This window comes from Ostrea edulis, chromosome 3 (assembly GCF_947568905.1).
Source record: "Ostrea edulis chromosome 3, xbOstEdul1.1, whole genome shotgun sequence".
NCBI lineage: Eukaryota > Metazoa > Mollusca > Bivalvia > Ostreida > Ostreidae > Ostrea > Ostrea edulis.
The window spans coordinates 92,556,755-92,575,021 of record NC_079166.1 but is presented as its reverse complement, the minus strand read 5'-3'; the positions used below and the strand labels follow the sequence as shown (position 1 = coordinate 92,575,021).

General features: G+C 33.3%; 1 protein-coding gene and 1 long non-coding RNA gene across 2 annotated transcripts in view; one reads left to right on the top strand and one right to left on the bottom strand.

Moving 5' to 3' along the window:
- Nucleotides 1-18,267, top strand: part of LOC125673047 (uncharacterized) — a 424,666-nt gene that overhangs the window by 234,354 nt on the left and 172,045 nt on the right. The gene's annotated exons all lie outside the window — the stretch shown is intronic.
- LOC130053022 (uncharacterized) lies at nucleotides 9,556-18,237 on the bottom strand. The gene is made up of 3 exons (XR_008801457.1): nucleotides 18,225-18,237; nucleotides 11,721-11,802; nucleotides 9,556-9,611 (listed from the first exon to the last, which is right to left on the bottom strand). It is a non-coding gene; the product is annotated as an uncharacterized LOC130053022 (long non-coding RNA).

The window sequence follows — 18,267 nt, the reverse complement described above, 5'->3', positions numbered from 1 at the left end:
GTGACATTTTTATGCACGCTTTTGCCACGCATTGTTACAGTAAGTCAGTAATTATAGTGACATACATCATATCGTATAAATGCGAATTCAAAACACCCGATCCATCGGATCTGTATGTCACTGTGATAAAGAAATAATAGCAAAACAAAGACAATACTTACCCATACTGTTTTCTGTAAATCAAAGAATATCTGTAAATATAAACGGAATGTATAAACTCGGTGGTTTGCGAGGGAAATTTGTTAATAAAAAATAATAAAATCTAAGTTGACTTGTTATACACAATGTGGAGTAAAAGTAGTAGAAAATCTGTTCTGAGATTTAAGTATACAGTACAAGGTGGTAAAACGTGAATACCGTCTTCTACACAATCTATTAAAAGTGATTGATTGTATATTGTTTAACGTCCCTCTCGAGAATATTTTACTGATATCGAGACATCACAATTGCCGGTGAAGGGCTGTAAAATTTAGGGCGATATACTCGGCGCTTATGTCCTTTGAGCATGGAGGGGTCTTTATCATGCCACACCTGCTGTGACACGGGGCCTCAATTTGTTCGATCTCATCCGAAGGGCCGCCCCATTTATTCCCCCCACGGAAACACAATCTAAGGAACACAGTGTATATATTCTGTCTTCTAATTCTTTTTCTTTGTGTCGCCCCGTTTCTATTCTAATTGGAAGTATACCACATCAGTAAAGATCTTGGATATTTTGGAATGCTCGTGGAAAATTAATTTTCGCTTCTAAAATTTGTTTTTAGTATCTCTATATAAACATAACTTAATAGTTGATTTACCTTTACATATACTAGCCACTATTTCTTATAGTTATGAAGCAACTTGTTCTGAAATGGTACACACAATAGTAATCTATTATATATTTTCTATTAAATTTAAGGATTCAGACAATGACTTCATTTGTTATGTCCAGATAGACTTATTATATTGATTCACACGTTTAGTAATGTTGTCAATTGATAGTAGGCAATTCCAGTACCGTATACTTTATACAGTGTCAGCGTTAAGGATTCTTCCATCCGAATTCGCCATACATGTTTTCCCCCACAATTTTATTGATGATTTCCGTCAACTCAGTCATTCAGTCAGTATTCCTACTGGCTCACGGCGGGTGTGACCGGTCAACAGGGGGTGTTTATTCCTCCTAGGTACCTGATCCCACCTCTGGTGTGTCCAAGGGTCCGTGTTTGCCCAACTATCTATTTTGTATTTCTTATAGGAGTTATGAGATTGATCACTGTTCGTTATCTTCACATTGCATGTAGTACAGGAATGAATCTGTGATAATGATAAGTTAGCAATTCTGAACCATCTAAATGTTGTGGTAGTTTCGGAGACCCCATACTACACTGTAATAGTTCAAAACGAGCTACACAAATTAAGAAAAAGTTTTTCGAAAGTTGAAATTCCAAGGTCTTTGTATAAACGAATTTTCGAGACAATGGAGTCATTTCTGACGGCACTGGTCCTGTTCACAATATATTGACTATCACCAAGAGATGTATTGCAAATTCAAGTGTTCTATCACTACCTGAAAATTAAAAAGTCGATGCAATTCACTTGTGAGGGACAAATACCCAAATGTTTGAAAAACTTTTGATTTTCTTAAATCAGCTGGAAAATATTCTCATGTATGTACAATTAGAAGCTAATTTCAAAGCCGCTCGTGTCATGGCTGCATCAAACCTAAGATGTCATTACTCTTTCACCAAACGCTCGGCATTTCGAAGTGAAAATCACGGGTCTTTCGAATATGACCTTAAAAACGGAGATCCCGTATCGCGACAGACGTTGGCACGTTAAAGAATCATTACAAGTGGTATTTCACCTGCAACTGCAAACAAACAAACAACCAAACATTATATAAACGTTTGAAGGAATATTAATTGATAAGAGATACGTTTTTGTTGTTCTTATGTTTTTGCGACATTTCACGCTAAACATTATCAACTAATGACAAAAACTGTTTTCCATACTTTTTTGTTTGTTGTTAGCGAGGGCTTACATATTGATACGATATTTTTGTTTTGGAGAGAAGTTAGACTCCAATATCTTATATTTTTCAAATTGTAGTTCTTTGATTATATGATCACTTGGTTTTAGATGTTTTGGAACCGATGTCTGTAAGAATCAGACATAATATGGATAGTATGCATAGAATATCGTATAACGTTGAACTTCATTAGGCTTAATTACCTTTTATACAAAATCATTTTTTTTTTCGTATGAATATGTAATTAGTGGTAAAAAATTAGCACATGTCTGAAACAAACTAGCATTTTAGAGGATAAAATTGACTTAACAGTTTATATATGCAGTACTACAAAGAGCGTCTACATAACTTCAATTATCTCCCTTGTAAACTCCTCTGCGTCTATGGAAGCCATGCCGTAACAGAGTTTATGCTATGAAAATGCTCCAATTTAAATTAGCAAATCGACGACTTTCCCCTCTCTCGATTTTTCTCGGTTTTTATATGATCATTGTAAGCATATTCCACTACAAGTTTTGCAAAACCCATTTCTGTTGCAATTAGTTTGAGGTAAAACAGTAGAAAGACTGGTCTATAATTGCCACCGTCATCAAAGTCAGTTTTTCGTAAAACAACGGTTCGGCGCAGGTAAAAGCTGATGCTCGTTTTCTGATATTTTGTGTCAAACCAATAGAGGAAACAGGCAATCTCTGCTAATTTTGTTAGAGGGGTATGCTTTATTTTGGTGCTGTTATAATCGATCATTCTCTGTGAATAATATCCTCAAATGTGACAAGATCCGATATTTCGGGACAATATCAACAAATCTAGGACTTTTTCTGACACTCACGACCCTTTTTACAAATAAACCTGATCATGCTTTACCCCTTTAATACCTTTATATTTTAATTATGTGGTATTTTCTACTTAGCTCCAAACCGATTTATTGCTTTAACTTTGAAATGTAGATATAGCATGTCACGCGACCGCTATCATCACGTGAGAATACGTCATTGGTTTTCTCCAGTATATTTGAAAATATTCTTAATTTGGCTAAGGAACATTTGCATAACGACATTGATTTTGTCGACATGAAGCAGATTTGTTAATTGTCATCCTTACTAAGTTTTCGTTAATTCGGCACTCCTCTATATCGGTCATTAGCTGAGCTTTAATTAACTTTAATTAGCATTGTTGCGAAGCCAACAACTGCCTGTTCAACGATGTAAACAAACATAAATCTATGTGATAAGACAAGCATTGTTTTTTTGCAAAGTTGATATTTAAGACAATGTCTGGTTAATGAAACACGGAATTACGATTGGAAATTGAAAAAATAGAGATTGCATTGTTTGCCAAATTGATTTTAATATTTGATTTCCTAAACAGACATATGTAGGTATTTAATCGTCATATTTGTTTTGTGTCTTAGGTCATATATTCTATCGTTATACCTCTATCATCAATTCTCAAATCTGATTGGTTGGTTCAAAAAAGCTTTAAATTTCAATAATGACTCCAAAATGCACTGTTTACTGCAATACTGACCTCCGAATCACTGCACGTGCATAATTTTGACCTATTATTATTATTAATGATCGTTGAATTTTACCGCTAACGAAGTGGTACTAAATATCAGTGTAAAATCAATGATTAGGTCTAGTGAATCAAGCCCCAGGTAGATACACTTCCCATTGACAAATGCTGCTCCTTTGCTTCTTACATGTATACAGACACTACGTCATGATTTTTGTGTACAATGCACGTTATGTCTGGATCTTTGTTGTAAACAACTACGAAAGACTGAGATAGTTTGAATACATGTAACATTACAGAGGTAGGTCTTTTATCAGACGTAGAATTATACTAATTTTTGTAAAATGCCTTTTTTTATTTCGAAGACGAAACTATTATTTGAAATATCTTTTGAATTATAAATCGGTGCACAATCTCACGTCCAAGGTAGAACTTGAAATGATTGACACGGGACACAAATAGTGTAGAAATATAAATGCGTGTTCCTAATGCATGCTGTGTATCAGTTTGGGTTTATTTATATACCGGTATCATAAAAGAAGTCATCATACGTGATCAGTTTAACATGGGAAATGATAATCTTCAACCGGGTCAACTTAATGACCTGCACGCGGCGGCTACTCGACCTTGGACAGGTTATATCACCTCGTGGACCAGGTCGCGGGTTCTCATTGTCCTATGTTGATATGATGATGGATGATTAATTGCATAATGTCATTTGATAAAGTTGCAATTTTACCTTCATCGATCATCAGCTTGATACATATCCCTTGCTAGTAAAATTGTTTAAATACATCAGGAGAAAATGTTATTTTACAAGACTTGACAATTGAATATAACTGGTTTAACATTTGTGGTTTGGAATCATATTTTTCAATGCACCCTTCAAAAGTTATACAATTATAAAGCAAAATGATTAATCGCATTGATGAGATAATTCTTTTTAACCTGTTGCCATATAAACAAAATCAGGAAAATTTTATTTGCTTAAATAAATGTTTATGATTCAAATAATATTCCCGTATGTATACATATCCAGGAAATTCGTTTTGTTTGCATATAGAATAAACCTTCGAATAAAGATTGCCACTTAAGAAAATAAAAACAAGTCAGCTGATAAAGGTGCACACGGATAATTCAACAGACTGTTTCAAGTCTTCATCACCAAAGACCACGAAGATATTGTCATTGGGGCACTTCAAAACTCTTTAATATCAATTTCATAGTACTTGTGCGATTTAAAATTGTCGGTCACTTGGAGCTATTACGGACTTCATCTTATGAATTGGGGTAAGAAGTTCATTTTAGAAATGATATTTTATGCTGTACATTCTATTTGATAGCTTGTTGCAATGTTCAAACACTCTGTGTAGTCGTATAATGTCAGAGCCCAGCTAAAGGTCAACCAAAAAATAACAGGCATTTTTCCGAGTTCATTTCTGCATATCTTGGGAAGTATACGGAATTTCGGGATGAACTTTGGTATTAATGTAGATTGATTATGTATGAATAAATTAAAATACAAAGTAGAATTTTATACCAATTAATTTATTGTTTTTACATAGGTTAACTTAGGTACCCTATATTTAGAGTTCTATACCTTTACTCTTTATATAGTAAATTCGACCCCAAGCGATGCAATTGCCTGTGATATATATATGTATGTATGTATGATTGTATGTATGTATGTATATATATATATATATATATATATATATATATATATATATATATAGGTACTTGGCATAGTTTATGGGTCATGATCCATAAACATGGTTTATGGAACCCTGCATTTTTAATAGGTTTATTACAAAAGAAAACACATTTTTAAGAATAGATTTTGATGTACATCCCAAATATAGGAAAATTACAAAGTTTTCTCATATTTGGTTTCAAAGCTATAGATAACGTTGTGGGTCATTACATTGTGGTTATATGTCCCACAGTGATGTGTATTAGAAAATTATATATAACATACTTGTGAGTAGGAACCCACAAACCATATCATAACAATATATATAAAGTCTCTGTGGGAAATATCCCACAAAACATGTGTGGATGCAAAAACAATTATATATAGCATACAATTGAATATGATTTGTGTAAAAAAAAAACACATATCATTTTATCTGACTAGTATATAGGCTTTTTCTTTGAGGTTAATTTTCATTAAAGCACCTGTAAAAACTAGAGCTGTCTCCTAAGGGAAATAGTACTAATAGTAGATAATTATATATAACATACCTATGGGTAGAAACTCACAAACCATATCACAGTAATATATATACATGTATATATATATTCGTTGTGTAAAATATCTCACAAAACATGTGTGGATGCAAAAACAATTATATATAGCATACAGTTGAACAGTTGAATATGATTTGTGTAGGAGCTCAAAAAAAAAAAAAAAAAAAACAACCAAAAAAAAAACCAAAAAAAAACAAAAAAAAAACATCATTTTATCAGACTAGCATATAGGCTTTTTCTTTGAGGTAAATTTTCATCAAAGCACCTGTAAAAACTAGAGCTGTCTCGTAAGGGAAATAGTACACCCTGTGGGGAATACTCAAAACGAAGCCATATTTACAGAGATGCACTAAGGAAGTTTGCTTTGAAAACTCCTTGTGATAAGAAAAAATTAAATACAGTTCTTAATGAATCACGGAAGCTTGCAATGTAGGTCAGATGCAACATGCAAAACACGCATTGAAATTATCATCGATATGTAGATGCACCTCAGGAGTAGGTTTAGTTTGTGTTCCCCTTTTGATAAGCTGAAAACAGACCAAAACGTACTCCTTAACAGGTGTCAAAGATCTGAAAAACATCTTCAGATCTTTTTGGTTTGTATATCTCCAAAGATAAGCTGGAAACAGAGCAGAACACTTTCTTTGAACCGGTGTCACTTATTTGTAAACGGTAGGTCAAATGCAGCATTCGAAGCATGCATCATACAAAGCAGCCTTAGATACACCATACATTTCATTTTGGTTTCAATATTTATTGATATATGTCAAGAACTGCCCTAAACCGAAGTCACTGCCTTGTTATATGTAGGTAAGATGCAGCAATCAATGTTTGCATTGGTCAACGCATATATTAATAAACTATGATTTATGCAAGTTTGATTTTAATACTGCTTGTGAAAAGCCTGGATCAGACCTAAACACTGTTCTTAACCAGACGTTAATTCCGGTATGCTTGGGGGGGGGGGGGGTAATAGATACAACAATATGTAAACATACATGTATAAAATAAACAGCAATTACATAGTGGGTAGGAACACACAAACCACATCACGTCAATATATACATGTTTCCCCCTTTTTTCCCCTGGAAATTTTCTACAAAGTAACCATCAGTACATTAAAATTGACCAATCAAGAAATTAATTGAATTTCATGATTTTTTCCTTTCAAATAAAAAAAATCTTTAAAAAAAAATAAAGAAGTAGAATTCATAATTTTATGGCAAACAAGAAAAATACAATTTCAAAAAGTTAATGACACTGATACTATCAATACAATTCATCAAACAGGTTCTGCATGTCCAATTGACTCGTGTCAGGTGCAGGACAAACCCTCAAATCATGAGCCACTATAGTATCAATAGGATTCTTAAATTTGTTACACAGAAATGGCCCAGCCACAGTTTATCACCGCCCTTCCTTCATCAAATGAAAATGATCTCAAGTAGTGATGGAACATTAGGTTTAAAGTAACCTCTGTGTCTAGTTAGATTCTTTTCTCTGTTACAACTATGGCCCACACCAAAATTTCATACATTTTTCTCCTTGTGACCTTGTCTAAATAAAACCTGATAAAGGTTACAACACACAATATTTTCTCCTGGTAACTGTATGTAAGTAATACCAGGTCAAGGTCATGACAAATCCATGGTCAAGTTCATCTCTGTGTCATATAAGCAGCAGCCAATGTCTTTTTTTCTCCAAAGCTATGACATGACAATCCCTCCTCTAGAAACGCAGATAAACAGACAGACAAGGCAATTCCTATATACCAGGCTAACTTTATTTGCAGGGGTAAAATAACACTAAGAAGATAACACTTTTATTAGTTAAAGATTATATTTTATTTCTCAAAGTTAGGAAAATGTTTTATGCATCATTTCATATACATGATCAATAGATGTGAACATTCTTGATATCGATAAAACACTACATCATGGTTATTAATGTTTGTTTTTTTAAATAATAAAATAACACATAAGAATAGATTTGCTGAAATTAATATGTCATTGAAAAAAAAACTCCAAAAACTTAGGTATTATATTTGCATTCTTTCTTCTTCATTTTATTATATAGTTTAATTTGATTCATGGTATAATTATAACCAATTCTCTAATAAGACTATAGCTCTACTGGTGTGAACTTGTAATATTCAATTGAAATTAGGTCAAAACTGTGGAATTTTTGTAGCTATGTAGAATTTTATAGATTCTTCTTCTTCTAGTATTACCATGGCAACACCATTTAATGTAATCAAAAACTGATAAATAGAATTATGGATTTTGATGTAATTTACTTGTGTACAAAATTTTATTTTAATCAGACCAAAACTGTCGTCGGAGTAGTTTTTGGAAAGAATTTCAGATTATTCGTTTTTTGTAACCATGGCAACATCATTCATTGAAATTAAGAACCAATGTACAGAATTGTGCATTTTGATGTAGTCTACCCATGCACCGAGTTTTATTGAAATCGGACAAAATGTGTAGGAGTTGTAGCATTTTAAAAATTGTTCACATACAGAGAGACAGATGGACGGAAAAAGGACACTTTACCATAACATAAGCTCTTCTGGTCTAGTAGAGCTAAAAGCCAGAGGTGCCAGTCACCTTGTGCTTGCCTGCATCAAGTGTTTGATTTTAAACCCCCCCCCCCGAAGGGCAGATATAATAACCTACCCATTAGATATGTAACATGACTGTCTTCTTAAACTATAAGTATTTCTAAAATGCATTTGTAATAGACTTTTAAAATATATGTAATAGATGCAATACTCATAGCAGTTTAAAAAAAAACTTTATATCTTTACACTAATGCAATTCAAACTACACCCTAGGGACAAAAGATGCAGATACAATGTAGTTAGCATAGGGTGTGTACTCACATAATATTTCAATCATGTTCACTTAACCTTAAACAAAAACAGCAACAAATAAAGTATTGTATAAGAAATTATAACATCTTAATGCTGACATTATGATTTTAAAATGACTAAAAACCCCAACCATGAGGTCACACTTCAGGGACAAATGATGTAGACAGGAAGCAGTGAGTGTATACAGGTATAATGCCTATAAACATTCAATCTTCAATCTAATACATGAAGCATTCTCTTGTTTATCTACCTCTAAGTTAACTCAGGTGATCAAAAAATAAGTCCAAGGTATTTTTTTCAGGAGTTACTGTTCTAGTTTCAAGATGTTAACACAGCATCATGTTTGACTGCATGACAAAAGTCCTAACTTTGTTAACTCATTTACGTCTCGGCATATGTTGCACTTCACTCTTTATCTGATGAATATTTCTATCAGCAAGAAATTTGTATTTGTTTTTTTTATTTCAGTGCTTCTGCATTTCTTGGTATGATTTTCTCTTTAAAGTTCTTATTAAATTCAAATCTAAGGACATTCTCCTCATCCACTGTCCATCTTTTTCTCTTTGATGGAAATGTGGTGCTTGATAGTTCTTCCGACGATTCTTCATCAGTTGGGACATAATCCTTGTCTTCTCACAAGAATCTGTGAATCAAATATAAATGGAGTTCAGTGAATAAAATGCTACATTTGTAAGTTAAAACAGGGTTTTACTATAGCTTCAAAAATATGTGCACAAGCACTATGTGAGGAGAATTGTTTATAACCTCTTAGACTACTTTTATTTAAAAGCATGTGAAATGGGATAAATTGAAAGTTCTAATTGCCTTAAAACTTCCCTCACATAAAGTTTATCCCCTTGGATAAATTTCTCAATTTAATCAGAAACAATTTCATTCATACCTTGATCTATTTCTGCATTCAAAGCAACTTTTCTTTTCCTGTTTACATGTTGGTTTCTTTAAAAAAAAGAAACATTTTCAAAGGAGATATTCCTTTCATATATAATACAATACATGTTTGCACTACACAAACCCTTCTTTCACTGAAGAGGATTTCAATATTGATATATCAATAAACAAAAGTATCATATTCATCATGATGTTAACACTGTCGACTGTTTTCTTTGTCAAGACAGTCTTGATGCTCTCGTCGGTGGACGTGTTTACCGAAATGTTCGTGGCATATATGCAGTGATGCTTCCCACCGCAGATTTGCATTTTTAATGTGAGAAAATGTAGATGAAGAAAACAAATACCGTATAACATTCAGAGTTAAGGATGAAGATTAAAGGCCTAAAGGAAAAAACAAGAAAAGCTGAGAGACTAGCTACAAGGGATATTCTAAGCAACTAGCTGACATAAAACATCATAAAATCACCAGAGAACTGGATTAATAAATGTATATATATTTAAAAAAAAAGAGAAAGATTTGATTTAATAAAATAATCATTGTTTTCCATGTATATTCTTTACATGAGACAAAATGCACTAAATAGGCTGGTTAATGTACATATTGTAGATAGCAATGCTCCATGTGATTAGGATACGTAATGACCTATGAACTTTGGAAAACTTCATATAAAAATGAAGTTTTTCACTCTTTGAATGTTTATATAACAGAGAGATACCACAAATGCATACATAAAGAAAACAAAATTAATAGTTTTTTAAAAAAAATAAATCACAACCCTGTTGTAGAAATTACATCATTACAGAATCATTTTGAAAGCATAAGGTAGCCTTAACAACTGACATTTGCATATGCTATCCAGGATAATGCAACTGCGAGAGTAACTTAATCCTTCTGCAAATATGACCATATTCTTTAAACCTGATGCTGATTTTACACAGTTTTAGTTAAATTATATAATATATGTATTGTATTGATTCTCAGAAAATGTATTGATATTGTATCAAAACATTTCAAATTGATGATGCATCGAGATCAAATCCATGAACAAGATAGTAACTGTGAGTGAAACTCACAAGGGATACCCCCCGCCACCCACATATTTGTATGCTGACCGAATGACTTTGTCTAATGGATACTTAAACATACACCAAAAATGAAAAGTCTTTATCAAAAGAAAAAATGGTGGTGCAGACACGAATCTATGGTATAAACCTATGTTGATCTTGAGGTTAAAAGTCAAGGTCATATAGAGTTCATGAATGTACTGGACACACTGTAATTTTGACTTTGAGGTCAAAGTCATACAGAGGTCATGAAGAGGTCATGAAGGTACTCGAAACATCGTCTCATGGTGATACACCCATGTGCCAAATATGATATGCCTATGTCAAAGAACTAAAAAGTTACAGTCCGGACACGAATCCATTGAAAAAACCTATGATTTTGACCTTGGGATCAAAGGTTAAGGTCATATAGAGGTCAAGATGGTACCTGACACATCGTCTCATGATGATACACCCATGTGCCAAATATGATATGCCTATGTCAAAGAACAAAGAAATTACAGGCCGGACACGAATCTGCACAGACAGACGGACGGATAGAGTGATTCCTATATAACCCCCCCCCCACCCAAAACTTCGTTTGCGGTGGGTATAATGACAGATCTACTGAAAGGCAATTGACAGAAAGTTACTACTCACTAATACATTTAATATTCTGATGTTATACTGAACTATTTTTAGATAAATATGTATTTCTCTATTATACACTACATGAGAAAATCATATTTTAATGTTACACTTAAAATTTACTGTTTTTGAGTAAAACTTTAACCTGAGTACAGGGGTATGGCACAAGCCCCCTGACACATTAAAATCAGAGTGTTAACCTCTAAACTATCAGCTTAGTCAGGTTTTTAAACAAAAATAATTCCAAATGATACATAGACTGAAAGAGTGATCGTTTTCAAGTCAATACGTCAAATTTTAGACTTGTAGCATAATTTAAATCAGAATATTGTTCATTTTAAGTTCAATGCTACTAACCCCCATTTCAAACTACAGGTACATGTATATGAACCTCCAAATGGATGACTTTTGAAAGAGAGAAGTCAAAAAAGATATTGGAAGAATATTAAATAAGCAACTTACTGGTATGAAAGTCTAGCATCATTTTCTTGTACTGGATGTGCACCAGTGCTTATTTTCTGTGTCTTGGGAATCGGGATAGGCCCTTTGAAATTGACAAATATAACAAAAAAATAATGAAAATAAAGAACTGAAATAAAAATGCTATGTCAAATTATATCATGCATTACTCTTACATTTGCAGGGACTACCTCCCTTAAATATATTATTTCATATATTATACCACCTTAATTAAAGGTCACAGTGACACACCTTCTGCTTATGATGCATTATCTGTCCAAGTTTGATGTTTCTAGGCCAAATAAGTTTCCAGTTATGAACCGGACAAGGTTTTTCCATATTTCCATATTTGGCAATATCATTTTAATCAAAGGTCACAGTGTCCTAGATGTATGGTGCGGCACACCTTCTATCTGAGATGCATTTTCTGTCGAAGTTTGATGATCGATTCTAGACCAAATAGTTTTCCAGTTATGACAGGGTTAATATCATCTTACTTAAAGGTCACAGTGACCTTAATGTAAGGCACGACAAGATGCATTATCTGTCCAAGTTTGATGATTCTAGGCCAAATAGTTTTTCAGATATGAGCGAGACAGGGTTTTGCCATATTTGGCCATATCTTTTTAATTGAAGGTCACAGTAACCTAACTTCTAAACCGGACACATCTTCAACCCAAGGTGCATCATCTGCCTAAGTTTGATGATCCCAGGCCTCATAGTATTAAAGTTATGAGCCGGACACGAAATATCTAGCAGACAGACAGACGGACGGATATGATCACCATACCATAATACGTCCTGTCATAGACGGGCGTATTAAAATTTGATTACCTACTGTGGCCACACTCTTGCCCCGGGGGTCACGATTTGAACAAATTCAAATCTACACTATGTCAGGAAATTGTCACTTAAGTTTCATCTTTTCTGGCCCAGAGGTTCATGAGAATATTTTTAAATGACACCACCACCACTATTTCTTGATTATCTCTTTTTGGCCCTTTATTTGAACAAACTTGAATCCCTTCACCCAAGGATACTCTGTGTCCAGTTTGGGTGAAATTGGTCCAGTGGTTCTGGAGAAGAAGATGAAAATGTGAAAAGTTTGTGCCAACAACAAAGGCGACAACAGACAATGGACAACTTTTGATCAGAAAAACTCACTTGAGCCTTTGGAAAGAAGTTGCTACATGAAACTACTTCAAGTTAAAGCTGTATGTGACTATTCAATGAGATTATAAATATTATTGTGACATAACAGACTCAGCTAACCGCATGCACCGGGACCATGTGGCCAGGCAATGTTTATATTAACTCGAGAACACACAATTTTTTGCGTTTGTGTTTTCATATTCAACGAAACAAAAGAAAAATAAAGCAAACATAGTATGAATTCAATATTGTGATATATTGCAAAACAAAATTTAATATTGCAATATATCACAATACGATTTTTCAGTCATGATACCCAGCTCTATTAAAGTGCTAGCTGTTCTAAGAATCTAGTTCTCATAAAATGTTTCTTATAGTGCAATATATATATTAACGACTGACCATTTATTCAAGATTAATTTGTGTACTCTTGGATCTTGTTTTGACAAAATGACACCATTTTGTGTATTTTTGAACTCGTAAAAGCCGAAGTTGTAACAAAAGAGACATGAAAATTCCAGTATATATTTAAGACCAAAATAAAAAATACCTTTGTTTCCCCTAACGCAACCGACCCATTTAAATCGGACCGATTGGGAATATTTTTGAAGCAAATTTATTTAAATATTTTATTTAATTATATCTATTTGTTAACTTTATAAAATCCAATGTCATTAAATTCTATTATAATGGTTGATTTTGTTTCTACTGCGATTTTGAAGCGTTTGATGGAAACAAAATGGCACCCACATGTGGTCACTAGGGTTAGATTGTGGTTTTAAACATCGACAACTTTAATTTTCAACCTTTTGTCTGTACCTTATTAGAATCCTATACTCTTGAAGAATTTCGCAAATAAAATGTACCATGAATAATTTAGAGTGTTTCGATGATATTTACAAAAGTATTTAGAAAGAAACAAGGTACGTAGTAAGCATGGTAAAGCCTACCTTAAGAAGGGCCCACCTTGTATTCATACAAATCAATTACAATGTATTTCATTTGATTTGAGTTTTGGTCTAATAATGAGTCCATCGATGTTCCTTAGTTGACTATATTGGATCATAGGAGTTCTTTATATATTCCATCCTGATGGCAGGGCTTGAAGCTAACTTTTTATGTCACCAGTCCAGTCGGACTGATGGGGTATAATTTTAACCAGTCCGCTGAAAAAATTACCAGTCCAACAGAGTTTTCCAAAAATAATCAAATATATTTTGTTGATATCATTAAAATGAAATTTAACTCATTATGCCTTAGACAATATTGTAACACTTAAATATGGAATTTATATTTACGAATCAGATTCGTCCGGTTGATTAAACAGATCGAAGCATGCCAAATGTGTATGAAATTTCATATTAAGTATATTTTCCAAAATGATGCTTTAGAAAATTAACCAGTCCCATCAGACTGACTAAAACAAATGTCAGTTAGTCCACCAGACTTTTAGCCAGTCACAGACTGACGGACATATGTTAATCTCGGGCCCTGAATGGAATGTAATTGTTTCTTCAGTCCTTTTATACAAGGGATAAACTTTGTGACCATAACGTCCGACATGGCATTTTTATCATTTTTAGATATTGTGTGATTCAATATAATATTTTTATATACATGCACTCTTTCCAAATAAATTTGGAAATCTTTTAAACTGGTTGACAGTACAGCTTCCTATGATGTCTAGTGTACTTTCCTTTAATGAGACTTCTTAAGATCAGTGGTTTCTTTGCTTTGAGTCCCTTTGAAAATTGTTGGGATGACACCGTTTGCCTGTGAAGGGCTGCAAAGCTAGAGTTGTACTCGGCACTTATAAACATTGAGCAGTGAGGAATATTTTTCATGCGGGCATACACTGTCACGGTGTATGTAAGTTTGTGCAATCCCATCTGAAGGACCTGTCTTCACGTCCCGCATTGGGATTTGAACCTGCGACTTCAGGATTAAGTCCTTACTTTTTGACTCAAAACGAAACGCTCTAGAACTACTGTGCCACACAAGTTACTTGGAGTACATTGCTTCTGAAAGCACTGGATGCTAACAATCGGTATGAAAACTATAACTGGATGACCACTTGTTTGGTATATGACAATCGTGTCTTTCTATGAATAGCCGAATTCAATAAATTACACTGTTGTGAGACTTTTCATAAGTTCAACTGAATAATAGTTGTTAATCTATTTGCCTTTAAATTTTGTTTCGAGATTCCATTTGTATGATATTCGGAATTCTTTTCTTTCGTACAAGTTTCGTACTTTTCTGATTTATAAAGGTGTCAATTTTAAATTACAGAATATGTTTTAAAATTATCTGTCAAAAAATTTATTTACATACCTACCTACCCAACTTAAAAATTTAGAGTCAGGTTAGGGGAAATAAAGATATTTCTAATGATGGCCTAAATACACTTTTATTATTTCATTTCTGACATTTGGATCTATATTCTATTGTTCAACATTTAGTCAGACTTTTATAACAGTATATAAATTCATGAAACTAATTTTTTTCAAGAATTAAATCTTATAAAGTCATGTAGAATTCCATTATTATATTATACATATTATTTGCTATATTGAAGAGAGTTTAGATAATTAATATAAGAAATTTTGCCAAGAATTTCAAAATTGTTAGTTTTTATACGGGCTATTAAAAATCGTTATAGGCCACTACCATATTAGAATTAGTGTCCCCATGGTCCATCAATTTTATAGACCCGAGATGTTTAACCCTACAGTTTTCTCAGGTGGGGGAAGGGACTTAGTTTTACCCCGAGGCAATGACATCATGTATGGCAGGGTTTGACACTAAGGCACGTCCGACCGACCGAGTCTACTAAATGATAGGTCCGGTAGGGTAAAATGTCGATTTACTAGTCCGACTGGTCGTGTTGAAAAAAATAAACAAATTTAAGAAACTTTACTTTATATCATTACATATTTTATTCTTTAAAAAAAAAAATAACTGTAAAGAGTTTGCGAACAATTTTGAACCACATGATGACATAATCTCAAATTTTTAGTTCTAATAAATCGCGGTCGGAAGTGATGTTCTACGACATGTAACACAATTTAATGTGTGTAAAATAATGTTTTGGTTAAATAGAATTATTGAATTCATTTTCATTAAAAGAAACAAAACAGATCATTTGAATTGAATATAAGAAAGTGTTTATCAAATTGATGAATTACGTTGTAAACAGCAATTTTTTCTGTGTTTATATACATACATGTATGTGCAGGAATGTATATATTCAAATACGAATTCTCGTCCTCAAGGAAAGCAAAAGATGTCCCAAGAAAGAGGAATACAAAGAAAAATGTTGGGAAGAAACAAAGCAGGGCTTATGAAATATAAATTTAAAAAAAAATATTGAGGTCATTTTATTCTAAATGGATTAAAGTATTTCCGTGCTGGTAAGAATTTAGAAACTGAAAAAATGCATTTTAGTTCAAACTTAACGTTTGTCATTTAAATTAAGTATTTAGATATGGAGAATCTAGCAGATTTTTTCTGGAAAGTTGATCAGGGCTAGTGGATGTAAGGTCAGGTGTAGCAAAAATCATTTGAAGTAACCCGATTGGTCTAGTGATCAAAAAAGTTAATGTCAAACCCTGTATGGCAATAATCCCAATACACACACAGTATACATATGAAGTCTTTGTTACCTGCAGGGCTTTTATACCTACATTTTACACAGAAAATATTTTTTTATCACAAGCCTGCTTATTGTGAGGAAATTCATAGCGTTATAACTGACATACTGTCTTATTTTATGTATTTAATCATCAAACAAACAGCATATCCTTTTCACGGCCATAGCATAAAAATTTGTAATGACCAAAAATAGAGATTCTGACCCCTTGCACTGGCCGGGCCCCAGGGAAGAATTTTATAACATATTTGATATGGATCGTAAGAGAAAGTTGTATTCCATCAGTTGTCAAAATTAAAAAGCCCTGCCTTTATTCTGTCTAATCTTATAGATCCTCAAATACGCGGCAGGCATAGGGGTTTCGTGAGAACATTTTTCCCGATTTCTATATCCTTCAAACTTTTGCTGTTATAGGACCTGCTTAATAGGCAGGTACACAACCTAGGTGTCAAATGGAAGAACAAACTCAGTAGGTGACAAATAAAAAAAGAAAGGAGAGAAAAATTGCACCCTGAAAGCAGTCTTTCATGCATACTTTTTGGAGCCTGACCCCTGCACCGTGACCTTTAGGCGCCGTAGGATTGATCCTCACCTCTATTATGTAGCAAATTCAACATACATACATTTTCTTGATGTGAAGTATTTATTTACACCATGTACACAGTGATTTATCTTTTTATCATTATTTTTTCCCCTGACCACCCTCCTTGTGTCCAACATTCTTCACAAGCTCTGGCCGTCGAAAGGATAAATACCTCTATAAATACAGCGATCTTTACAGCAATGTGTGGACACAAGAGTCTTGTCATGTAATGTGTGAAATATTAATGTATATGTATTCAATTTCAGTTATTTATAAACGTAAAAAAAAAGTTTTCATACATTTTTTTATTATGATCACGGTCAAACGTTTTAGAAAACTCTGTTTGTATGAAAAGTGGTTTTTCAATACCTGTTTTGTTTTGAACATATTTCCTTAAATAAATCGATAGGATTGGAGACAAATTACTGGTACCATTAACTATTGTGTCGCCATGTCTCGAGAGAAAAAATTACCCTTATAAATTATCGACTAAATGCAAAGAAAATTTCAATGACGTACATATATTCATAATATAAATAAATATTCCATACCAAACTGTAATTATCTTGATTGACAGGTGTTCACAGAACTTAATTTTTTTTAAATGAAGAATATGAAGTCAGACATGTATAAATTTGTCTCTGCATGAATCTATCCCCAGTGGAGAAGTAATGTGTGCAAAAGTCATAGATCAATGAGCAAAAAATCGTATTTGTTCTATTCTTATTTGTTTACTGAATATATATGTGAAAAGCTAAGAGGTCTAAAAAAAATTGCCGCGAAAATATCGAATGCAGTAATATCGCTTCTGTGAGCTCCATCTTTTCTTTCATCAGAGGTAAACATGTATGCAAACTAAAAAAGTAATATAACCGCTTAAGTTTTCACAACTCGTGGACCAATACCTTATGTATGCCACTTTCATTCCGAATCTGTGCATGTACATGTGCTTTTGTTGAGGTTGACAAGTTCTTTTACGTTTCAGGCTGAGGCGTCCGCCATTTGCTTTAAATTGTGTTTAAGATCAAACAAGTCCGACAGTTCCTCGTCTAATTATCATAAATATGCGTTATATTCAGTCACTCTACTACTTGCTGCTTAATAATAACAAGATACTTACGGCTCTTTTCCCCTTGCTCATCCCCACCATCGTCCTCCCACAA